This window comes from Manis pentadactyla, chromosome X, assembly GCF_030020395.1.
Source record: "Manis pentadactyla isolate mManPen7 chromosome X, mManPen7.hap1, whole genome shotgun sequence".
NCBI lineage: Eukaryota > Metazoa > Chordata > Mammalia > Pholidota > Manidae > Manis > Manis pentadactyla.
Window position 1 is genome coordinate 31,663,527 of NC_080038.1, and position 26,911 is coordinate 31,690,437.

The 26,911-nt window shown below is 39.9% G+C and overlaps 1 protein-coding gene across 14 annotated transcripts in view; it reads left to right on the forward strand.

Annotated features, from left to right (window-relative positions):
• Positions 1-26,911, forward strand: part of LOC118929490 (zinc finger protein 772-like) — a 93,728-nt gene that overhangs the window by 46,812 nt on the left and 20,005 nt on the right. For 3 of the 14 annotated variants that reach the window (XR_008995106.1, XR_008995107.1, XM_057495565.1), the window contains one exon: positions 26,484-26,530. The exons of the other annotated variants lie outside the window; for them this stretch is intronic. The gene's annotated coding sequence lies outside the window, so the exon portion shown is untranslated. The remainder of the gene's footprint in view (positions 1-26,483; positions 26,531-26,911) is intronic. 14 annotated transcript variants of the gene reach the window in all.

Genomic DNA, 26,911 nt, shown 5'->3' on the forward strand with positions numbered 1-26,911 from the left:
TATCGTAATACCCCGTTTCTTTTTCCCCACCCTTATCCCTCCCTTCTCCCCCATCCTCCCCAGTCGCTTTCCCTTTGGTAACTGTTAGTCCATCCTTGGGTTCTGTGATTCTGCTGCTGTTTTGTTCCTTCAGTTTTCCTTTGTTCTTATTCTCCACATAGGAGTGAAATCATTTGGTACTTGTCTTTCTCCGCCTGGCTTATTTCACTGAGCATAATACCCTCTAGCTCCATCCATGTTGTTGCAAAAGGTGGGATCTATTTTTTTCTTATGGCTGAGTAATATTCCATTGTGTATATGTACCACATCTTCTTTATCCATTCATCTACTGATGGACATTTAGGTTGCTTCCATATCTTGGCTATTGTAAATAGTGCAGCAATAAACGTAGGGGTGCATCTGTCTTTTTCAAATGGAGTGCTGCATTCTTAGGATAAATTCCTAGAAGTGGAATTCCTGGGTCAAATGGTATTTCTGTTTGGAGCATTTTGTGTTTCCTTGAACTGCTTTTGTGGGTAGTTGATTTTATTTTTTGCCTTTAGTTAGTATTTGTTTGGTCTGCTTTCTTTGCTGTGATTTTATTTTCTCTGGTGACATCTATTTAGTCTTAGGAGTGCTCCCATCTACAGCAGTCCCTCTAAAATACCCTATAGAGGTGGTTTGTGGGAGGCAAATTCCCTCAACTTTTGCTTGTCCGGGAATTGTTTAATCCCTCCTTCATATTTAAATGATAATTGTGCTGGATACAGTATCTTTGCTTGAAGGCCCTTCTGTTTCATTGCATTAAATATATCATGCCATTATTTTCTGGCCTGTAAGGTTTCTGTTGAGAAGTCTGATTGTAACCTGATGGGTTTTCCTTTGTAGGTGACCTTATTAGTCTCTCTGGCTGCCTTTAATACTGTGTCCTTGTCTTTGATCTTTGCCGTTTTAATTATGATGTGTCTTGTTGTTGTCCTCCTTGGGTCCCTTTTGTTGGGAGTTCTTTGTGCTTCCGTGGTCTGAGAGGCCATTTCCTCCCCCAGTTTGGGGAAGTTTTCAGCGATTATTTCTTCAAATACACTTTTTATCCCTTTTTCTCTCTCTTCTTCTTCTGGTACCCCTATAATGCAGATATTGTTCCAATTTGATTGGTCACACAGTTCTCTTAATATTCTTTCATTCCTGGATATCCTTTTATCTCCCTCTGTGTCAGCTTCTCAGCATTCCTGTTCTCTGGTTTCTATTCCATTAATGGCCTCTTGCATCTCGTCCATTTTGCTTTTAAGTTCTTCCAGATTTTTTTTTTCCTGTATTCTCCCTCCTTAGCTCTTGTGTAATTCTCTGCAAGTCCATCAGCATGGTTATGACGTTTATTTTGAATTCTTTTTCAGGAAGATTGGTTAAATCTGTCTCCCCAGATTCCTTCTCAGGGAGGATGTCTGAGTTAGTCTGGTCTGTATCAAATTCTTCTTCCTTTTCATGGTAATGGAGGTAGTCATAAGTAGTTGGTGGGTTTGTCAGCTGGGGGAACCAAGTCTCTTTCCACTTGCTCCTGGCCTTTCTTTCCTGGGAGAACGGCGACCCCTAGCGGCTTGTGCTGGGCAGTTGCACGCAGACGGGGTCTCTGATTCTTGCTCGGCCGCTGTGGAATAAGCTCACGGTTGCTGTGGCCACGTCCACTTTCAGGCCGCTGCTCTGCCATGGTGGGGCCGTGCTGGAGGGTGAACAGGCGGGAGGCTGTTTATCACTGTGAGGGGCCTCCAAGCCACGCTGCTGCCCAGGGGGTTAGGGCGCTCAGAGTTCCCCGGTATTCCCAGCTGCTGGGATGAGTGTGCCTGGACGCTTCCATCCAGCTGTGAGGCTCCTGTCCCTTTAAGTCTTTCAAAAAAGCACTCGCTTTTCTTTTGTTCCAGGGGCACAGGTCACAGGTTTTACTTTTCCATTTCCCTAGTATCCAGCACCCCACACACTGTGTGTCTGTGCTCTGGTGTGGATGGCTAGGGCTGGGTATTTAGCAGTCCTGGGCTTCCTTTCCTTCCCCACCCCAACTCCTCACCTCCGACCAGGAGCTGGGGTGAGGGGCGCTCGGGTCCCACCAGGCCGCGGCTTGTATCTTACCCCCTTCGTGAGGTGCGGGGTTCTCGTAGATGTAGATGTAGATGTAATCTGGCTGTTGTCCTGTGTCTTCTGGTCTCTCTTTTAGGAATAGTTGTATTTGTTATATTTTCAAAAATGTATATGGTTTGGGAGTAGATTTCTGCTGTTCTACTCATGCCACCATCTTCCAAATCCACTTCATCAGTAACCTTTTTTTTTTTGTAGATAATTGAAGGGTAGTTGACACACAGTATTACATTAGTTTCAGGTGTACAACACAGTGATTCAACATTTATATACATGATAATTCTAGGTACCAGCTATCACCATACCAAGTTGTTACAAAATTTTGACTATATTCCTTATGCTATACATTACATCCTGGTTACTTATTTATTTTACAATTGGAAGTGTGTACTTTTTTTTTTTTTTTTTGTGAGGGCATCTCTCATATTTATTGATCAAATGGTTGTTAACAACAATAAAATTCTGTATAGGGGAGTCAACGCTCAATGCACAATCATTAATCCACCCCAAGCCTAATTTTCGTCAGTCTCCAATCTTCTGAAGCATAACGAACAAGTTCTTACATGGAGAACAAATTCTTACATAGTGAATAAATTACATAGTGAACAGTACAAGGGCAGTCATCACAGAAACTTTCGGTTTTGCTCATGCATTATGAACCATAAACAGTCAGTTCAAATATGAATACTCATTTGATTTTTATACTTGATTTATATGTGGATACCACATTTCTCTCTTTATTATTATTATTTTTAATAAAATGCTGAAGTGGTAGGTAGATACAAGATAAAGGTAGAAAACATAGTTTAGTGTTGTAAGAGAGCAAATGTAGATGATCAGGTGTGTGCCTGTAGACTATGTCATCAGTAACCTTTTAAAAGATGAATTTCTTCCAATCTGAAATAGTGTGCCCAACTGAATTATGAAATATGAGGGAAAAGGTATTTTAGAATGTGGATGGTCACTCTCTAGTGGATAAGGAAAGTTACTGGAGGGCGTGTTCCACCAAAAGTTAGAAAGTAGTTGATCAACAAAAGAAGACATGGCATGTAGGAACTAGAGGGAAGACACAGGTGTGTGGTTACTGAAATTCTGAGGCTGATGCCAAAGGGAAGTTCCAAGAGTACAGCTGTCAGCAAGCTGAAAGCATTACCAGTCCAGACTGGAGAAGGAGGGAAAGTTTAAGGAGAGGCAAATTCAAGAAATTGGTGAAACTGATAGGATAGATTTGAATACTTGGTTGAAGGTTTAAAGTTCCATTGAAAAGATTGGAGAAGAATTAATAGGGAGATATTTAAGTAAACGTAATTGTGTTACACCGAGGCAGATCTTATAATCAAATTCTGCACTAAATGCTTTGGAATTTATAGGTGAAAATATTTCTGCCTGTGGAACTATCTGAAAAAAGATGTGACCATGTATTCAATAAATGCTGGTTAGTGTCTAGTATGCAGCAGGCATTACTCTAGGTGCGAGGGATGTACAGCAGGGAAGAACGCAGACAAAAATCCATTAGTCCTTATGGAGCTACAGTCCTGTGGGGGAGAAGAAAGAAAATTAGCAAACTGAATAAATGAAGTCATGCTACATGGTGATAAATCCTAAGAAAAATAAAGCATCATTTAGGATCAGGGACTGCTAAAAGGGTGAAGCAAGGGAAACGGGTACGGGACTCAGTGGAGAAGCCACTGCTGTGGTAAGGGAGCCTGCGGGCCGAAAAGGAAACTCACTGTTTTAGAAGAGTCTGCCAAATGCAGAACTATCAATTATGCTGTTCCCTGGATAATTCAAGCCACTTGCTCAGAGATCTGAGAAAGCCTAGTTAGTCCTGTAACTAGGGCTATAATAATTATATATATAATATATATATAATGTATTATATACATTAGTATACAGTCTTGTAACTGGGTCTAACATAATTCAATGGCAGTCTTTTCATCATCCCATCTGATCAATAAGCATCAACTATAGACATTTATTTGATTGTTTCTTAGAAAACAGGCCTTTTGGGTAGTTGTCAGACCATGGAATAATTTTGGTTGAAGTGTTATCTTGAATTAGTCATAGTTTGGTATAAAGATTTTTCAAATATACTTTGTAGTCAACAGATAGGAATTTTAAATTCAAGCTCTGACACTTACTCTTTCAGTGATTTTGGACGAGGGTTGTGAGTTGGATTCGACAGGTTGGCAGGTGGAATGTTTAGTAAGGAGTCCCCTGGGGATCAGCACCCCATGAACAGAGAGAAAAGTCAAGCTTCAGTACAGTCTCAGAGGAGACCCTGACCGTCCCTACAGGGAGCTTGGGCACTGGGAAAAAACCCTTCAAAAATGTCCCGAAGTGGGCCAAGTTTGGTGTTTTTGTACACAATCTCTCTCATTTATTTCGAAAGAGATTCACTGAGTATAGAAAATCCATTTGATGCTTTGATAGAATAAGGATTATGTTAACATGTAGATTCAACTTACTGGCATGGTTAGAACTATTCTGAAGTGTTCTGAATAACACAAAGTTCGCAAAAAAAAGGAAATAACCTTTTACAGAAAGGAAGATTTTCCACCTGGGAATTTTATACCATACCAGGATGGGAAACTTAGCCATGGATAGCACTTACAGGCTACCCTGAGTGCATTCAGATACTTAAAACTATTTTTAGGCCTCATTGTCTCCCTGACAATGCTTTTCTATTTTGAGGTCATAAGAAAATTGCAAACCATCCTGTATAGCAATTGCATTTTAACTTGCATCTTATAAAATACCCATTTCCAGATGAAAACAAGGCTTTGTAATCAACATTCAGTTTTAAAATATGGCTTTGTTTTTAGAGAAAGACATGTTATGACTACCATTAATCATTTAGTCCACCAAATTATAAAAATAAAATAATTAAAAAAGTTTTTTTTCTAGGACTCTGAAGAAAAAATAAGACCAATATTTAAAAGAAATAAAATGTAATTGGCAACTGTAGTTCTTGTAGATTTACAGAAATGGAAACTCCTCACTTCCTATATCAAGAATAGACAAAATTAATTAATCTATATACTGACAAGATTATTGATGAGCTCCTACATGTTCTACACTGTCCTGAGCATTGTGATGCAATTCACCTTAAATATAACATATAGTCTCTCCCCTTATTTTGCATATTACCTAGTTATTCAAGAACTAAAGAATCTGAAAAGGGTATGATTAAAAACTGATATGTATCTGTCAGGGTTCTGTATTGCAAACGGACACTGACATTGGCTTATTTAAGCAGAAAATAAATGTATGGCAAGGGTGTCTGTCAGCTCACAGAACTGACAGCATGTCTGGAGAAGCAGGCTCAGAAAATGGAAACACAGGGATGCTTGTATAAGAACAAAATGATACAAGGTTTTTTCACTGCTGCTGAACCCAGCCCTTTGTGCCAGATGCTGCCATAGCTGTGCATCAGATTTTTCCTTTCTTTGTCTTTGTGACACTCTGTCAAGATTCAGATTCCCTAATCGCAGAGTTAAATCGTGTTGGGTTGGTTGCCAGCAACAGAGAAAGAGAGATTCTTCTTTTTTGGTCTTTTCGGTGGGAGTGTGGGTCCTGTCATCTACAAAGATTCCCGGTAGGAAGGATTCCTCCAAATTAAAGAGGAGAATGGGTGCTGGGAAGTCAAAAAATTGCAAATGTGAGCATTTTAAAGTTTATTGGAGTCCAGTGTATAGAGACATATAAAGGTGGAGTAGCCAGAGGAAGGCTGTGTGAGAGGAAGGCATTGGCCCAGTGGCAGCCCGTGGGGTCAGTCGACTGAAGAAAGGCTGAGGAGAGGCTCTACAATTCCCCGAGAAGCTCCAACCCTCTTGGTTCTCCCACTCTGAGTGAGTATGCACCCCCAAATCATGATGGGGCTTCTGCAACCTTGGCTAAAAAACATGGTGCTTGTGAGCTTGATTGGACCGTGGAGATCACCTAGTTTGAAAAAGGTCCCTTATATTACAGAAGCCAGATCTGAGGCCCAGAGAGGGAGGATTACTTACTCAAAACTGTCCCGTGAGCAGCGGCATCACAATCAGAACTTGGTTCCAAGGCTGGTGTGTGGTCAGCTAAATTTGTTAGGCCTGCCACATCCTTGCTGTACCAAAGGGCACACCGCTTTGTTGGGATCCTCGTTTGGACTTTTGCCTTGGCTTCCTAAACTGTCTGTTCCTCTTGCGTCATTGCAGCTTTCTACTGATTTAAGATTTATATTTCAAAGTGGAGGAACTGACCATGCTTTAACCTGCAGTGGTTTCTCACATGAATGAAGGTCAGATCCCTGAGCCTAATTCCAGGCCCTGCTGCCCCCTGTGCCTTATCACCTACAACTCCCTACCTTTCACCCTGAGAGTTAAATCCTTCTCAAACTCCTTCCATAGTTTGTAGCTGCATGTGCTTTGCCCTCTCCCTATAACTCCCCCATTCCGTTTTCTCCTGTGAACTCATGTACATTTCAAAAATCAACCCAACTAAAAAATTACCGGAGATGTTGCTGAGTCTCTCAGAAAAACATTGGCCTGGCCTTTCCCATAGCATCCTCACACACACAGCCATTGCAGTCCCAACTGGAAATCTAGTATATGCATCTTCTGGCCTCACACCCAGTCAATTTTTGGAAAATACCAGGCATTCACTGAGTACCTCTAAGAAATTGAATCAATCCACCTTGCATAACTTCTGAGAACTTCTGTGGACCCTGGAGCATAGACTTGGGAAGCATCTTGTGCTTTGACCTCAATTTCTCCTGCAGTAATTAAAGAGCTTTTACACTTTGGAGTTCTAACCCAGTTGTAACAGCTTTAGCGTCTTACAAATCAAAGAGTAAATGTTTCCACAAATATAACTTTGTCATTATTTTCCCTTGGAGAATGGACTCAGTTGTGTCCATTTTTATGGACACATGATTCCCCAAACTGAATTGATGCAGTAATCAGTTCAGAGTCTGAGTCATGTCATGAGAAGCAGGTTTAAAATAAAACCTAACTAACTCACTAGTGTAAGAATTTGAGAGTTTTATTTAAATTCTGGAGGCTTGGAACACTGTTTAAATTCTAACATGTCAGTGTTCTTTGTGCACATCAAGTTTTACATGCTAATTCTTCAACAGAGCTGTCAGTAAGAATGATAAAATAGTATTTTATCTTCCCTTTTCCTTTCTTTACTTCCTAACAGTAACATAAAGAAGTAGGAGATCAAGAAAAAAGGTAGACGAAGAGGAAAGAGCAGTGGGAAATTACTGTGGCAAAGTGAGCATCGGGGATCATTTTAGTGTCTCAACCAGAGTTATCCACATTTCAGAAGTGAATGGATCTGGAAAATAAAGATTTTACAGGAGAAGTACCCAGATTCTTGAAGACTAGAACTAAACTCTTATTTTCCATTGTAGTAATGAGGGGCATGTGTCGCCCCATCAGAATCTGGACATACAAAATGACTAAGACCAGTTAGAACACTAAATGCCACAATGGCAAGAAAACCACATTGACAGGTTTATGAGAGCTCTTAAAGGACAGCTGTGCCCCCCTGCTGCCTTTCCATGGAATGCAAATCAGTAGAAAATGGCATTTCGGCATTGCACTCTAGTGAATATTAAATATCAAATGCTTCCCAATGCTGTCAGGAAGCGGGTCACATTGATTTCTTCCCCCTGACTCTACTGCCATCCTGCTAATGAAGCCTGCCTCTGTGGACTTTTACTGTATATGCTAATATGCACCATGGGAAGAACGCATCATATCAGAACCCCTAACCCCGTGAGAACAGTTGTGGATAAAGAACATTTGCTTTTAGAACCACGGCCCATATTAAAATACCTGACTTGGGAAAGTATCGAGCCTGCCACAAATTTTTATCTTAGCAAAGTGAATTTGCATCTTTGGAGGTCTACAGTATGTCAGATGTCTGTCCACTAGAGAGGCATAAACTACTGCAATAAAAGACAATAAAGAGATAATCCTCAAGAAAGTTGCAAAGGATTGTGTAAAGCCCCTGTTCTTTAACCTGGCTGCACACTGGAATCACCTGGGGAGTTTATAAAACTGTGGCTGACTGGGCCCAATGCCCTGGAATTCCGATTTAATGGTGTGGCCTGTAGCTTTAGCATCCAAATTCTTAACTGCTTTCTGAGTGATTCTAATGGGCAGTCCAGGTTGAATGCTACCTGTGTAAAGAACAAGGGCTGTAGTTCAGGTTTTGGAGAAGGCATTTCTTCCACTGAGGTGGTCACTGAGTATGATCATCTTTGTTTCTGTCCTGGCTTACACTCAAGGTCACATGCTTGATATGCTCACCCTGCTTCCAGCAGTGATTGTGTGTGTGTGTGTGTGTGTGTGTGTGTGTGTGTGTGTGTGTGTGATGAGAGGTGTGCATTACCAGAATTTGGAGCATTTTGCTTTGTTCATACTTAACTTGCTGATATTTTTCTAGAAACCTAAAATGAACCAAGAATTTTTCAGAAAATATTGATAATAGATGGTCATCTTTTTAGACTATGTATTGTCATAAAACCAAAATTGATTGTCAGGTTGAACAAGGAATTTGACTATTTAAAATAAATGGTTTGGGCTAGCATGAAGGGATTTGTCTACTTCTTGGAATTCACAGTCTGGGTGCTCTGCAGACCACAGAGGGAGAAGGCCTAGAAGGGTGGAGAGACGCTTCCTACCTATTTCAGTCCTGTCTGGCCTGCTTTTCCCAGGATCAAGGTACATGTTAGCCCAGGTGAAGTTGTAAGAGGGTCACAACTGGATCAGATGACTGTGCCAAAACCAAACAGATTGGGGTGGAGCGTGGGTGGGGAAGGAATGCAGCAGTCTAGCAACACTCCCGGTCCTGCACGCAGAGGCAGGCCACACTGCCTGGGTCACTGTGAGCCACGGGTGAACGATGGGCGTGGAGGGATTGGGTCCTCCCTGGATACCCCGGAGGCTCCCTCCAGCACATACAGGATCCTTCTTGATGCTGCTCACCTGCGCATTCCAGCTCCTTTCCCAGTCTTCTCATGCAGCACTTGGGTTTCTGCGCTTCCTCTTGTCCCAATCTTCCAGGCTGTCACCTCTGCCTAAAGAAATCAACTTGTTCCTTAAAACTTGCAAATGTGGCACTTAGATTTTAATGAATGTAAATGTAATTTTATCTGGTTCTCACCTGAAGGATAGTGGTAAGGGATTTCCTTTGGTCCCAAGAGTGGGGAATGGAACAGTAAAAGACTTCCATTCTGTTTATTTTTCTTTAAAATATGTGTGAAATTATCATATCGCAACTTGCAGGAGACAATTTCCTTCCAAATATTCCCAACTGGGCCGCAGAAGAAGTTCTTTTTCCTTATCTACTTTTTGACTTTGACTTCATTTCTAACTAAATAGTATCTTCTTATATGAAGAGAGTTTTTACCCTTTCCCTGACGTGACGATATTATAAACTTTCTTGAATTGACTATTAATGAAGGGCATCATGCCCAGATTGCTTCACTTTGATCCCTAACTCCAATGCATCTAAGAGAAGCAAAGGAACCTCAGTTCGCCCCACCACACTCCATTATCAGCATAGGCCACTTATTCCTACCGATGTCTACTTAAAGGTGTGGCGTTCAGGCAGAGAAAGACAGAGGATAATGAAGTACAGCTGCCTAGTACTATTCAAAACAAGTATTATCTACCCAACGATTGTAAGTACAAAAGGTTAAAGATGACTTGCAATTTTAACAGGAGCAATAGGTTCCACAATTACCTCACTACCTATGCTTTTATAGCTAATGATGACAAATCTCTCTTGCTGCTCTTTTGTAGGAAATGAAAAGCCAACAATTAATCTGTCATCATACACACAGGCACAATAATGGGGTTATCACTTAGCATAAGGTCCTGTGTAGAACAGACATTCAAGAAATACTTGTTGCAAGTATGAAAATCAGAGTATTCTGTTAGAGTAATTATGACTTCAGGTTTGTTCACAGTCCTACAAGTGTTAGGGGGAGCGCTGTGTATTTTCCTCGGTCCTTGTCCCCGCTGCAACAAAGAATTGAAGGGCAGAGACACAGTAGTGAAGCAGAGCAAAAGTTTTATTTAAAGTTACTTAAAGAGAGAAAAAGTGCGGACAACCTCAGGGAGCAGAGGCTCCCTGAAAGGTTTAAGAGAGAAAGTTTAAGGCTACACACTTACAAAGTGCAGGCGACCCCAGAGAGAGGAGCGCACTGAAAGGTTTAGAGTCTAGGGTTTTATAGGCTGTTGAGGATTTTCAGGAAAGCGACAAAGGGCCAGGTGCGGATCTGCCAAATTATCCCAGAATGTTCATCTTTGTTAAGGCATTCAGTTTCCTTTTTTTTTTTTTTTTTACTTAACACGAGAAATATACTGCTTTGATTCCTTTCAGGATATCAGCTTCTGTCTGGAAGTGTATCAGTGAAGACTGTGTGCCCTGCCTCCGAGGTGGGCTGAGCCACCTTCTGTTGTATTAAATGCAATCTTAGCTTTAAGATAGAATTCTTCTTGAATAAGCGGGGCCTTTTAGCAGGTGCTAAAGTAAATCTTACAATGGTGTGTGCTAATTGACACAATGAAAGCATAGGCTATGCTGAGATACTTTTCTTTATCTGGGGAGTATTCAAACTTGTAGGTCAGGTTGCTCCTGGCCTTCTGAGCTTTCTCTTTTTAACTGGTTAACTATTTCAGTCCCTTCTAATGGACTTTACTGGCCTTATTCTCTTTCTACCCTGCTCCTATCTATCTTCCTGCCTAACATAAGTGCTATATCCATTGATTGGAGTCAGCTAGTGAGCATGCTGACAAGTTGAAGATATTCGTGACTCACCTTCATTTGATTATATCACAAAGTGACTTGCTTAGAATTGTATGTGTGTAGAATGTGAAAAGTGGAGAAAATACTATATGGAGTCAACCTGATCAAAGCCAAAGATATGAATAATCTTTCCAAAAATGGACAAATTATGGGGAAAGCCCATTCACTTAAAAGAAGGCAGTTGTCATTTTCTTAGCTATATTACACGCAATACATACTAAAACCTTCTGTTTGGAAAAAGAAATGGATATTAGACTATTACTGATCTTCTGGGATTAGTAAATAATGAAAAAAATTAGAAAAGAGTAAGGCACATACTGGGTCATTCATATATACGTGACCAAGAAGTCCGAATTGGCAATTCAAACTTAAGGAAAAGAGAGCCTTGCTGAGATTGCCCCTTCTCAGAATGACTCAGGGAACAGGTGGTTCTGTATCCAAACATCTGTTGCTACAACCCCTGCTTTCTATGTTATTTACAATTCATAGCCATATACAACCATTTTTTAAAGTGTTCGAGTTTACCTCTGTTGAGATTATGAAAATTGCCAAAAGGAAATCCATCTCATTTGTGAATTGCTACAACTCATCACATCAACATAAACCACACGCCCCCAACGCATACAGAATTTAGGCCAAACTATTAGTAAAAGTTATTAAGGATGCCATCTTACTCCTTTTGGACTAGTATAACAAAAAGTTGTATAGACTGAATGGCTTGTAAACAACAGAAATTTATTTCTCACAGTTCTAAAGCCTAGTCCAAGATCAAGGTGCCAGCATATTCAGTGTCAGGGGAGGGCCTGCTTCGTGGTTCATAGATGGCTGTCTTCTCACTGTACCCTCACATGTTGGAAGGGGCCAAGGAATTTTCTGGGCTGTCTTTTATAAGGGTACTAATCTCATTCACGAGGGTTCCGCCCTTATGTCCTAATCACCTCCTAAATGCCATACCTCTAAATACCATCACTTTGGGCTTTAGGATTTAATATATGAATTCTGGGTGGACACAAAATTTAGTCTATAGAGGATGCCCTGACGTAGATTGTTGGTCATTAAGAATTGCTGGTTTTTCATCTCGTGTCCTACTCTAGGAGTCAGTTCCAATAAATGGCATTGGATCTCAGAGTTGACTTCAATCATATTTATCTTGTCTCAGTTGAGAAGTTATGTCATAAAAAGATAGTTTTCAGAAAATAAGGCTTAATTTATCTTCTTCACTCAGTTATCACCAGAATTAAATCTTCAGGAACCATCCATCCAGATAAGGTGGTTCCTAACCCATTAATTTTTGAGTGTTAGAAGGGGGTAAGCTGCAGGGAATATATGAAGAAAGGAGTATATCTGGGACCTCACTGTGCCTAGGGAGATGTTGCAAAGGGCTGTTATGAATGTGTCAAACTAAATGGACAGATGAAGTGTACATGGTGAAAAATCAACAAAAATGATGACAAAATGAAAAAATGAGTTTGCTTTAGGAAAAAAGCAGAGTTAGGAGAGAGGTAGGATCAGATAAAAAAAATAGTTTTTTCATTTGTTCTTTGAACTACTGCTCTGTGTCAAGGTTTCTGTTCGCTGTTCAGCAAAGTTGATGGCCAAGAAAGTCATGGTCTCTGTCCACAAAATGTTGGGTGAATCTTTGATTCCTCTCTGTAGGTCATCTCTGCAATGCCAAGTCTGGCAGTGGATTAGGGTCACAAGACCTGTTCCTTTCAAAACACAAGGTACCTGTATGTCCCTGGGCAAGCATTTCTCTAAAGGTGACTTGACAACAGTAATCCCATTAATTACATCTTTTCTGGAGTCATTAGACTTCTTTTCTATTGAACTTGTAGCAATTTCATTTTTACACCCCTTGAGGACTCATCAGCTAAGAAAATAGAGGGAAACATTTTCCTCTAGTTCAGTACAGCATCCACTAGATAGCATCCTCAGACAGCCTTGCAAAAGGAATTTCTTGAGTTGGAGAAGTATTATACCAAATAAGAAAAAAGATATACCATATACATTCTACGATCCTTTCATGGTCCCACTGTTGCTGACTTTGATAATTCTAGGAAGCAAGAATGCTATTCAGAGACATACACTAAAAAGCATACTGCATTTTAAAGTCTCTTTTTTGCATTCTTTTCATTTCTTTTCTTCTTTAGGGTGAATCAGAGCAGTGCTCTGTTTGAAAATAAATTCCCATGTTGAAGAGTAGATCTTGGAAAAGTTCAGGAAATCCAGAGAATTAGTGGTGTTATCTGGGCAATTGGCCAGTCACCCTTATGTTATCTAGACTTATACTGCATATGGTGATAACACCAGATGGTCTGTTTTCCCATCTGTCCAGAGCCACTCAAATTCCTTCCAAAGAGAAGCACTTAGGGATTCCCAAGCTTCATATGCCAAAAGAAAGAATGTGAAATGCAAGTGGAAAAATAGGAAAAATGAAAGTTCCTTTAAGGGTACATTTTTATTGTTTTATTTTTTTTAATTTTGATATCATTAATCTACAATTACAGAAAGAACATTATGTTTATTAGGTTCCCCCCTTCACCAAGTCCCCCCCACATACCCCTTCACAGTCACTGTCCATCTGTGTAGTAAGATGCTGTAAAATCACTACTTGTCTTCTCTGTGTTGCGCAGCCCTCCCCGTGCCCCCCACGCACTACACATGCTAATCGTAATGCCCTCTTTCTTTTTCCCCGCCCTTATCCCTCCCTTCCCTCCCATCCTCCCCAGTCCCTTTCCCTTTGGTAACTATTAGTCCATTCTTGGGTTCTGTGATTCTGCTGCTGTTTTGTTCCTTCAGTTTTCCTTTGTTCTTATACTCCACATATGAGTGAAATCATTTGGTATTTGTCCTTCTCCGCTTGGCTTATTTCACTGAGCATAATAAGGGGTACATTTGTTTTAAGTCACCAAAAATTATTGGGAGCTTGCATTGTGATTAAATTGCTAGTATCCATTTGGGCTACCAGGAATACTGACCAATCATTGATCTATTCACTGTGTGCTCCTCAGTTTAATAGGAAGGTCCATCCCTATCGTACCAGAGCTTCACTCAGCTGCCCGCACTGAGATTGCCCAAATTGTAGGCTCAGTCACATCTAGTTTGTGATCTTCACTAGATCTTGACCAAGGTTGGTAGCATATTAGCCTCATACCCACATCTGTCAAACATCTTACGTCTCTAAGCCTTGCATCTGAAATGCCAAGGGTTCGCCAAGGTACAAGTTCCCTTATTTTGAGTTTCATAGAAAAGAGGAGGCTTCTGCTCTGGTTTCCTATGTTGCATGCTAATTTGCTTGCCTTTTCTGAGTTAGGCCCCAATGGCCTTAACTCTAATCCTTCCCAGAGAGCTCTTTGACCCCCGCCTCTTCACAGCCTGCTGATCTCAGTCACCAGGAAGCAACACTGAGGCCCAGGAAGGGATGCCCAGGCCATTCTGACTCCGGAGGTCTTCTGCAATGCCCCATGGGGTGACAGCCTACACACCCCCTCCAGCAGACTTTCAGTGGGCTATCTGAAGAAACACTAATGCAGAAGCGCCTCACAAAACAGCCAAATGAAAGGACCGCCCCTTCAAAACCCCCTTCCCTGTCGACGAAGTGTACCGGGGCAGTACATGGGATTGCAGATTTTCCCCATTGCACACACTATACCTCATTTCCCTTCTTGCCACTTCTTTGTTCCTGTCTCTGCTTAACTCTTTAAGGATGAATTCTTGAATTTTACCCCCAGACTCCTACACCAGTCTTGATTTCCCAATTTTGGATCATTTCTTCTAGTACAGGACTTGTGGAATGAAAACTTCTAGTAGTGACACCTCAGTTGGCATGCAGCAAGCCCTGACTACTTCCTCCTCTTATTTGTATCCTCAAAGGCAGCTTCTTTCACAGGTAGCCCTGGGCAGGCTTAATGAACCATAAAAATGATAAAGTCCCCAAAGACTGACTTGAGTTGGGAGACATTACCACTCGTGCCTAAGGTGGCACAGAGAAGAAATGGTATTAGAAGAGTCTGGAAAGACCTGGCATGCGGACTAGAGGCTGCTGGAAATGAGCTGTGGTCTTAGAGGGATGCAGCTGCTACCAAACTCTGGTGAGGTAGAGAAGGATCTGGAATGGGAAAGAAAAAAGGACTCCCTTCCCTTCCTTTGATCTCCTGCTGGTTCCTCCCACTGGTCAAAATCAATACTGGACAAGGGAGCTTCCAAGACACGGTCCATGGAGGTCAGCCTCTGAGGGCACAGAGCAGCATCAAAAGGTAGAAGAAGTAGAGACCATGCATTTTTTTTTAATCAGTCTTGACTTCCCTCATCCTATTCACACTAGTGCTTTCAGATTTCAGTAAGTACCTGTTAACTGGTTAGAACCCATCATCATTCTTTTTTCTATTCCCATTACTATTTCTCTATTTCAGGCTCTTATTACTTCTTCATTGGACAATTATCTAATTTACTTACCTCGTTAACTGCCTCTGGCCCAGTTCTGATCATGCCACTCCCTTAATGTGAGTGTGTCTCCATTGCCTACTATCTAATGACCTAGATCAATGTAGACTTTCTACAAACTGTATGTTATGTCCTTGTATCTAGGGTCTGTGTATCTAGAGACAATATTTTATTGAACAGAATCATCTGCGCATATTACAGTCCTTTAGTGAGAGAGTCCTATTTTCTGTGGAAAGAAATTTCTTTTGAATAATTCTCAATAGGTTTCCAGTGGTATTAAATAATTGGGATCACTTCTCAAGTCTGTGGCTCCATAGATCAGTGGGAAATATATTCTGGCTTGAACCACTCACTCACTCATTCACCCATTTGTTTATTCATTCGGTAAAGATTCATCCAGGACCCACTATTTATCAGACTTTGCCAAGTACTATGGGTACAAAATGCATATCAAGTAGCTTACCCTGTAGCATGTATTACAGCTGTGTGAATCGATGACTGCATTGCAGGGTACTGGGTGCTAAAGAAGGCTTATGCCCCAGATGAACACCAGCATGTGAGGGGAGCAGCTGTTCCACTTGGGAAGGGGACGGCATAGAGACATGGAGATGCCTAAGCTCATATTTAAGGAATAAGTACTGAAAATCAAAGTACAGAAGAAAGACCAGGATAATGTACAGGATTTGGGGTGGCAGAGCACGCCACAGGTGCTTCAGGATGGGTACAGAGTGCAAAGGCCATATATGACAAGCCCACAGCTAACATACTCGATGGTGAAAATCTGAAAGCTTTTCTTCTAAGATTAGGAACAAGACAAGGAAGACCACTCTCACCACTTTCAATAGTTTTTGACTGGTTAAAACCCATCTTCATTTTTTTCTATTCCCTTTGCATTATTATTATTATTATTATTATTATCACCATTCTATAATTACAAAATTAAAATACATAAAATATTAAGTGATTATGGATAGTGGAGTGATGAGGCTATAGGTACATCCTTCAAATCTGTTTTTGCTCTTCTAGCTTATCTAAATTCCCTAATAATATTGTCTATATAATCATACAAATTCAGTAAGAGTTATTTTTCTAAGATACTGACAATTGTGAGGAGTAACTCGTGAAAAGGAGAGCCCCTCTTGGACCCAAACAGAGTTGGGTCTGTGATAACACCTAAAAGAGTCTGAATGATCACTTTTAAAGTATTTAATATTTGAATAATTTCCCCATTGTGGAATGTGTGGAACCGCACGAAGAGAAACCCATAGACAGACACCATGACGGCCTGTTGGCATACAGTCGCAGGAGGCGCTGTGAGCAACGTGTGCTGGGTTAAGGGTGGTGGTGACACGACGGAGGCAGTGCTGCCACTTCGGGACTGTCCCAGCCCCACTCCCTGCATCATGTCATGCAAGACTTTGCGAGCAATGCGCGTGGTGGGCTCTTCAGGCCAAAGAGGGAATGCCTTCATGCGGCCCCTCTCTCACACTTCTCTTTTTCCAGTCAACTTTTCCTAATTCCTCTTCCTCTTTCTCTTTTTTACTTTCTTCCCTTTTCTCCCAATCAAGGCTAAAGGCATAAGAACCAATTACTAAGTAAGTGAGCCTTCCCTCCTGGGCATTATTTAAATTTGAATAATGTTAATGCAACATAGCATATACTGGTGTGTGTGTGTGTGTGTGTGTGTGTGTGTGTGTGTGTGTGTGTAAACTCATCTCAGGGAATTTTAGGGAAACTACTGTTTTATGCTTGGAAAGACTGTAGAAAGAATCGAGAAGATTGATGCTGCTCTAGTACAAATTTCCCAGTTCAGATACTTTGAAAAAAATCATCCTCTATTGCAATGAATTAAAATCCTACCATCCCAGTGTTGGACTTTAAAATACTTAAAAAACATATTGGTAGAAGGGGTTAAGTTGTTGCAGATAAAGTCAGAGAATATACTGTATATGCTATACTATGTATACATCATACATAATACACTATCTAATATATCATTAGTATATATACCAAATATGCTATACTTCCAATGAACTTCTGGAGGGTGTCTTGCTCACTCTGAAGCCAGAGTGATAGTTTCTCTTTACCAACAATAAAGTGTTTGTAATAAGAATTCACATTTGTAAAGGGAAAGAAGGGAAAATGCATTAGCACTGTGCTGTTTCAAAGGGCAGAAAAGGCATTTATCAGGTGAGTGACTCCCATCTGTCACAAAAAGCTTTCTTATAAGGACAAAAACAATCTCACTGTGTTTCTAATAGTAAAATGTCTGTTTCTCATTTCCTGCCTAATGAATTATTTACATACGCCATTGAAGGCAATTTATGCTCCATCTAGATTTAGGTAATGTTCCAGAAGGTGGCACAATCATTTAGAAGAGAATCTCCTCAATATATTCTCTACATTCACTCTGTGAAAATGTTGGTGTGCTCCACTTCAGAGGTGAATGAAGATCCATGTTATGATACATCTGCTCTTCTGTGATCACAGAGCAACGGGTGAAATGAATTTTGGCAAGGGGGCCATTATTCAATCAATGGAAATAGAGTAGATCATTTCTGAATGAGAAAGAGCCATTGTAACTCTAAGGCCTGGGCCAGCCCTTTGCTCAGAATACTTTGAGGTCCTGTTGCCATTTCCTAACTCTCCTGCCACATTCTTAGTCTCTGACTGGCTCTTCCGGGCGCCAGCACTGCCTGATCCGGCAGATGTTTGGGGGAAATTGGAGGCAATGGCAGCCTTTAAAGTGAGGATGGTGTTTTAAATATTTTGGGAAACCTTCCAAGTGACAAACTGGTCGTTATTTTTAGGCTTCCTTCTTCCCAAGGCACGTGTTGACAGTACATAGCTCGTTCCTAAAGAGAATGGCAGGTTTTCTCCTCACAGAAAAGCCCTGTTCTCGCTCCACGTGGTGTACAGGAAGAAAGATTTGCCTTGAAGGCCCTGCCGGCTGCTGGGGACCTCTGCCCTCGTTACAGACATAGACTGGGGGCCTTACAATAACAATATTAGTGTCAGGCTGGTCCTCAGCCAGAGGTCCCGTGCAATAAGAGCAAATACAAATCAAATGGAGATCAGGTACCTCTCAAAATGCTCAAAGCGCATTGTGCTTCTTAGTTCATGGGGCTGGCAATGTTAATTTACCCATTAACACATCAGCCGGGGTAACTGATTGTGATGACTCCTGATTATACAGCAATATGTCACTTCCAGTTAGCAATTTGAAAAAGACATTGCCACAAGGAATTCTAGGTGTGACTCATTAAAATTTGCTACAAGATGCTTTTCCTGAGTGGTAAATTTGGCCATATTTTAATGTGGCTGGGAATGGCTGCAATCTCCTGAGGAGTTCATCAGAATATTTAGCATTTTGTTGTAAAAAAAAAAAAGTGAGAGAGACCTTTAAATTACTAATCTAGTGGCTTTATATTGCTAAATATTTTCTGAATGTAACAGTCCAGGTATCAAGACCGTGGCTATAAAGCTTTGTTTTTTATTATCCATAAATTTAAAAGTTACAAAATTCTTATTTTGGAGCCACATGGGATTTAAAAGATATCCTTAAAAGTAAATTGTGTTAATCATTTTATTTTTAGATTATCATGCCATAAAATTGACTTTTTGTTGTACAGTTCTACGAATTTTCGCACACGTGTAGATTTGTGTAATTATCATCACAGTCAGGACCAGAAACAGTCCTATTACCGCAGAAAACTCCAGGCAGCCATTTGGAGTCAAACGGTGCTCCACCCAAACCCCTGGCAACCACTGATCTGCTCTCCATTCCTATAGCTTTGCCTTTTACTGACTTGCGTATGTTATATGGAAACATAGGTATATATTTTATGACTTTGAATTGTGTATTTATTATATAAAAGCGTGCACAGTGTATGATTACATGTGGTATATATTGCCCGATGATATATATGCACACAAAAACCATATAATATATAACCCTCTCGGGACTGGCTTCTTCCACTCCGCCCTTACCCAAGTTGTTATACACCTCGGTAGTTCTCCCACTTATTGCTGAGTAGTAAACTTGTTGTATGTACTGCACTTCCGTCTATTCATTCTCCTGCTGGTAGACATTTGAGTTGTTTACAGGTTTTGTTGCTATAACAAATGAAGCTGCTGCGGTAGACGGACTAACACAGTGACTCCTAATGATTCTCAGCCTTGTATAAATGCCCAGGCCTTTAGCATGGGAGCAACTTGGGAATATGACCAGATACCCAATCTGTGATTGGGTTATCTTACGTGGCATGGTTTATTCTAAGAAAAGGAGATTATTCCTGGTGCATATATCAGTCTACTCAGGCTGCCTTAACAGAATATCACTGATTGGGTGACTTAACAGAAATTTCTTTTTTCACGGTTCTGGAAGGTGGAAATCTAAGATCAGTGTGCCACAGGGCTGGTTTCTATTGAGGTGTCTCTTACTGGCAGATGATGGCCTTCTCACTGTGTGCTCACAGGGTCTTTTCCTCAGAGCACACACTCTTCTGGCATTCCTTCCTCTCTTTATAAGGACATCCATCAATCCTTTTGGATTAACACTCCACCCTTATGAATCATTTAACCTTAATTACCTCCTTAAAGGTCCTGTCTTCAAATATAGTCACATTGGGGGTTAGGGCCTCAACGCAGGAGTTTGGTGGGCATAATGAAGTTCATAACAGTGGGTATAATTTAATCAGCTGAACCCTTGCAAGGGATAGGGCTTTTCCTGGTAAGAGGTTTAAAGAGTGAGAGGAATTTGACGTAAGGGAGGTTGTTCATTGGTGGCTCTGAAGATGGAGGGGACATACAAGCAAGGAATGTAGGCAGCTCCTATGAGCTGACGTGGCCTCCAGCTGACAGCCAGCAAGGAAACAGGGTCCCAATCCTAAACTGCAAGGAACTGAATTTCACCACAACCTCGTAAGCTTAGACGATGACCCTGAACTCTGGGTAAGAACACAGCCTGACTGACGTCTTGATTTTAGCTTTGTGTGACCCTGAGCAGAGAACCCAGCCATGCTTTGCATGGACTTAATACCTATAGACTGTAAGCTAACAAATGGATGTGATTTTAAGCTGCTAAGTCTGTGATGACTTGTTATGCAGAAATCGGAAACTGATACATGTTTTGGTACCTGGAAATGTCCTTTGTGTCATGCTTTTGCCAGTAACGCATTGCCTTGGTTACTACAGCTTTATATGGTCATCATAAAAATGGCTAATGTGAGTCCTTCAACTTTGTTATTTCTTTTCAGAAGTTTTTTGGCTATTCCAGTAATTTTGTCTTCTCATGTAAGTTTCAGAATCAGTTTGTAGATTCTTTTTTCACAAAAGAAACATACTGAGGTTTTTATTGGGATTGCATTAAGATCTTTAGATCACATTATGAAGAATTGACATTTTCACCATATTGAGTCTTCCAGTCCATGAGCCAGATTGGAATTATTTGTATCTCTAATTACTTGTGTCTTCTTTGGTTTCTCTTATCAGTGTTTTCCAGTTTTCACGTAGAGATCATGCACATGTTTTGTTAGATTTATACCCAAGCATTTTATTTTTTGGTGCTGTTATGAAAAGTACAGATTTCTTAATTGAAAATTAAAATTGTTCATTGCTGGGATATAGGGAAGCAATTAACTATTGTACATTGACCTTGTTTCTGAAACTTTGCTATATTTGCTTATAGTCCCAGGAATTGTTTTGTTTTGTTTTTCGTGTTTTCCATATCATGGCATCTACAAATAGAAATATTTTTATTTCTTTCTTTCCAAACTATGTATGTTTTTATTTCTTTTTCTTGCCATATTGAATGAGTTAGGATTTACAGAACAGTGTTGAATAGAAGTAGTTTTATTTTTTAATCCATAAACTCCAAATTAAACCAACCACATTCTTGAAAAGTCCCTTCCTCCTGATTAGCAAATAGTCCTTGTCCCTTTTTTTCACATATCAAGTGCTTACATATGAGTTGGTCTGTTTCTATATTCTCTAGTCTATCTTATTTGGTGTATTTTCTATTCGAGCACCAACTCCACACATTAAGGATTATCGTAGCTTTATAATAAACGTCAGTATCTAGTCTGGCAACTTCTGTACCTTGTTTTTCTCTGGGAGAGTCTTGACTCTCCTTACCACTTCTCTCCTCCACACAAATTTCAGAACCAGCTTTTCGTATTTCACAAAAACACTTTTTGGATTTCAACTGGGATTCCGTGGACTCTATAAAACAATTTGGGCAGAATTGATATATTGACAATATTGAGTTTTTCATTCATGAAAATGTATATCTCTCCATTTGTTGGTTTTAAATTTCTTACCTTAAGGCTTTATTCTAGAGGCAAGGACCAGTAATACAGTGTTGGATAGCCATGTATACAGCACCCTCACCTCCAATGGAAGCGTTTCAAAATGGCACTTTTTAACAGAATAAAAAGTTTCCTTTCTACAACTAGGTTAACAAGAATTCTTTTCCTTTCTTAAAAATTTCACTGTGGAAAGAATACTTAACATGAGCTCCACCCCTTAACAACATTTTAAGTGTATGATATTTTTTCATTTTTTAAAAAATTCTGCACATAAGTTAATTTTTATCAAATGCTCTTTCATTAAAATAATGATTAGAATTTCCTATGTTAAATAATGCAATAAATTACATTAGCTTACTTCCAGTGGTAAATTAACTTGTTCCAAGTGAATCATTCTTTTTATATATTGAAGATTCCATGTATTACTATCATGTCTAGGATTTTTGCATCTATGTTCATGAGTGAGATTGACCTATACGTTGGCCTTCTTGTGCTCTTCTCCTGAGGTTTCTGGTAGCATGAAACTGAGCTGGGAAGTGCTCCTTTTCCCTGTTCTCCGGAAAAGTGTGTGTGAGATTAGAATAATTGGTTTTGAACATGAAGCCATTTTTTGCTCATCTTCAGGTTCCTTGCAGTTCTGAGGGTACATACAGCAGAGTCATGTTTAACCCTAGTTTTCTCTTACCCTTCCGGGATGGCTGGCCCTTATCATATGCCAGATTTATGAGGGGAAGATTCCTTTCAGCCTCAAGTCCCTGGTAGGCCTGCGTTTTGCCCTTTGTTTGCTAAATCAAGATTTTGAAAACTTAAAGTCAAAATTCAATAAATGCCTTCAGGGCAAAATTTGCTTCCAGGCTCAGATTAATTATCTGGTTGCAGTCTTCGCTTAAATTCTGCTTGATTATTCATTCCTGTTTTATCAGCTCAGCAATATTTTTCAGAAAGTGACTTTTTATATTTCATCTGGCAGTTTTGGTTGTTTTTGGCAAGAGCCTCAGTCTTGGCCAACACCTGGCCAGCTCTGATACCAAAATAGAAGTCAGATTTGCACTTAGATTTCCATAAACTCTGGGCAGTTTTTCCTTACTAGAAAAGGAGTTCGTTTTGGATAAAGAGGAATTTCAGTTCGCTTCAGTCCCTCTTACATGCCAGCCACCATGTTAGAATGTGGATGATACATTTATGAGTAAGACCTTCAGAAATTTCCATTCTAACAAATCTAACAAACATTAAGGACTAACAAGAAATTCTTATATGTATATTGCTCTTTTAAGACTTTTTTTTTTAGAGCAGTTTTGTTAAGGGTCAAGTTTGTTCTCGTTTCTTGTCCCTGATGAAACAAAGAATTGAAAGGCAGAGACACAATAAGGAAGCAGAGTGAAAGCTTTATTTGAACTCACTCCAAGGGAGAAGTGGGCCAGAGTCAAGAGACAAAGACCCCAGTCTTTTAAGGGAGGGTCTATTTGTCCTGTCCTAGCTGGGAGGTGCCTCTTTGATCGACAGGGTGAGGTCATTTGATCGACAGTTCGTTTTACACCCGTTCCTCCCAGTGCACGTGTTTTTCCCAAAATGCGCAGAGAAAAGCCCAAGGGGTGGAGGGGGGAACAAAACCATTTTATTATAATAAGGTTATGGTGAGGGGTGGTTTGGACGGTTCTTAGTTTTGTTGGATTATGTCTGTGTTGTGATCGGGTTGGGACCTGTTCGGCCTGGTCCTGATGGGCAAAGAAGTTACCTCCCTGCAAAGCCTTTGTTGTCTTCATATGGGACCCGGACCTGGGCGGTTTTTCTCCCTTGAACCTTACCTTCCCCTTCCCTAGCTGCTCATGTCTTTCTACCTAACAGTTTTAGGTTTATAGTAAAATTGAAAGGAAGGTACCCTGTACAGAATATCCTTGCCAGCATCTGCTGTTGTCAGTGTTCTGGATTTTGGCTTTCTAATAGGTGTGTAGTGGTATCTCATTGCTCTAGTTTGCATTTCCCTGATGACATATGATACGGAGCATGTTTTCATATTTTCTTTGCTATCTGTGTATCTTCTTTGGTGAGATATCTATTAAGGTCTTTGGCGCGTTTTTTTTAAAGGTTGTTTGTTTTCTTCCTGTTGTGCTTCAAGAGTTCTTTGTAATTTAATCAGATATATTTTTTGCAAATACTTTCTCCCAGCCTGTGGCTTCCTGAGTCTCTTGATTTTGCCTTTCACAGAGCAGAAGTTTTTAATTTCAATGAAATCTACCTTACCAATTTCTTATGTTTGTATTTAGACCTCATGTGTATTTCCATTTCTTCATTTCATTCTTCACAATTTATTTGCTGTAGGTAATTCCAGTGTATCCCCTACTCTTGGGTGCGAGAGTCAGACTCAGATCCTCATTTCTGATTCAAAGTGATTAGCCTGAATTTTGCTTTTACCACAGAAATAAACAGAGGGGTGCTTTATAACCAGAGAGTACAGGAAGATATGAGGAGAGTATCCACAGCAACGCTGTGCAGAACTGTCAGGAGTGTGATAGTGTTCAGACCAGTTTGAAGCTTGGGTAATGAAGGGTTCGGAGGTGTGAATGTTTCAGGGTGAACTCCTCCCTGGTGAAACATATTATGAACACTGGCTTGTAGGAAGAAAGAGAGGTGTCAGACTGACTGTAATGTACCTCTCAAGCTCCAGAACTGCAGGGGAAGTCCACAGAGGTGGGATTTGGGGAAAAGCCAAAAAGCACCCCTTTGTAAAAAGGGTCTTTCTGTACTGTATAAAGAAAGAATTTAAAATATAAGCTTGTGTGGAACTGAGCTGAGTCCCTACAGGTTGGTAAATTCCTACTGACAATTGGGAGAGGGCAAATTCCTTTAAAGTTTCTCAAATTTTGTATCTTCAAACAGGCCAGATTTTACAGTTTCCTACTGCTAAAATAAACTAGTCTCTATTGACTTGCAATAATCAGTCTTTTATGAGTTTTGAAGGCAGTGGGATGTTTATCTTTCCATTTCCTTCAGTTTGTGATTGAACACATCCAAGTAATATAAATATTAGTCTATAAAGATCTATCAACATATCATATATTTTTGGCAGCTGTTTATACAAAAAAATTTCAAAAACTGATTATATATTCTTTTTTTTTTTGTAGATAATTATTTTTTATTGAAGGGTAGTTGACACACAGTATTACATTACATTAGTTTCAGGTGTACAACACAGTGATTCAACATTTATATACATGATAATTCTAGGTACCAGCTATCACCATACCAAGTTGTTAGAATATTTTGACTATATTCCTTATGCCATACATTACATCCCGGTTACTTATTTATTTTACAATTGGAAGTGTGTACTTTTGTTGTTGTTGTTGTTGTTGTTGTTGTGAGGGCATCTCTCATATTTATTGATCAAATGGTTGTTATCAACAATAAAATTCTGTATAGGGGAGTCAATGCTCAATGCACAATCATTAATCCACCCCAAGCCTAATATTCGTCAGTCTCCAATCTTCTGGAGCATAACAAACAAGTTCTTACATGGAGAACAAATTCTTACATAGTGAATAAGTTACATGGTGAACAGTACAAGGGCAGTCATCACAGAAACTTTCGGTTTTGCTCATACATTATGAACTATAAACAGTCAGTTCAAATATGAATACTCATTTGATTTTTATACTTGATTTAAGAGAGAAATGTGGTATCCACATAGTTATATATTCTTATGGGGTATTTTCTAGCTTTGAGCAAATAGAAGCTTATATCTGTAAAGTTTAAAAGGATTTTCTTGTCTACCAACTTTATATTCAGCAAGGGTTGGAAGCACAAACCCACATATATCCATTTTCTCAAGCTTGCTAAAGTCAATACGATAGTATTTTTAAATGGGGACTCATTTTGAAAGTCTTGCTTACATTTGAGGAAATAAAAATCTAAAGTCAGGGTTCTGTTAACCAGAAATGTTAAGTGAGGTAAGTAAGCCAATTTGACGTCTGGAAACTTGAGGAACTAGTTATTCCTTGGTACTGAAGAAAGGAGACATGATCCTCAACCCAGCTTTGGGCTTCGGAACTTCCTGGGTGTAGGTAAATTGACCTCAGAATGGGTCAACTGACCTTCAGAATGGAGGTTCCAGTACTGTAGATCTGAGAACTGAGCAGCTGAGAAGGGGTGAGGGGACATTTCCCTTTCTGTCCCTCCTGAAATGGCACATATTTTTCCATAAGCAAAAAAATAAATGTAAAGTGAGACTGATGAAAGCCCGCTTCCTGAGTTTTTACCGTGTATTAGGCACATTGTCTACATTAGTTGTAACCTTTGCCACAAGCAGGAAAAATAGACGCCATTATTACTCCCATTTTATAGATAAACAATCCGAGTCACATGTTGTCCAAAGTTACATAATCAGTAATGGTAAAACTAGAACCTGATATCATTTATTTCTGACTCCAAATCTTGAATTATTTCTACCACAGTGACAATGCTGTGGTCAAAGAAAATGTGCTATGTCGACACGTATTTAAACCTGCGTATGAGTCACACAAGTAACCCTGCTTCGTATGGTTTTGCATGAACTGTATTTCCAGTGCTGCTTCTTTCTCTGATATCTATGCATTCCAGTCCTGAACATTTTATCTTATTTTTGACAATAAATATTGAAAGTCTTAGGTCCTACTTGACGTCCTTTGTCTAAGTCCTTTACTTCTTGCTCTCTTCTGAATAGGCACAGTTAGAAATAAATGCCTTAACATGCTAATGTTGAGAATAAAGTATTGGACTGAAACTTCTCACTGTAGTCATTTTATAAACAAGTATAAATAACATCATTTGATCTTTGTTGCACAGAAGGAGGAGAAATGGAAAAGTAGTCAGGAGAAAAAGAAGATAGAAAGGTGATGCAAACAATGTCAAGAGAAAATATAATGACTTCCCTTTTGGACCCCAATGCTCACACATGGCTGGATGGGATTTGGACATTTCCGGTGACATGAGATTACTGCTTATTTGGAAATTCTCGTGGGTGTAATTTTAACTGATGTGGAGAGATTTCTGGACTAGCAGTTCTAAACAGGCTTGATTAAACAAAAGAATGGCCTTGATTCAGTGTGATCCAGTAGAGACCCAATGAACAAATATTCCTATTTCTTTCTCTCCTTCTTTATTTTTAAAGATTATTTTCTCTAGAAGCTCTGGTCTCACACAGAAAGCACTTTTTGGGATATTCCATACAATTGTCTCCATACCCTGATTCTGCCTCCTCATAACTATACAAT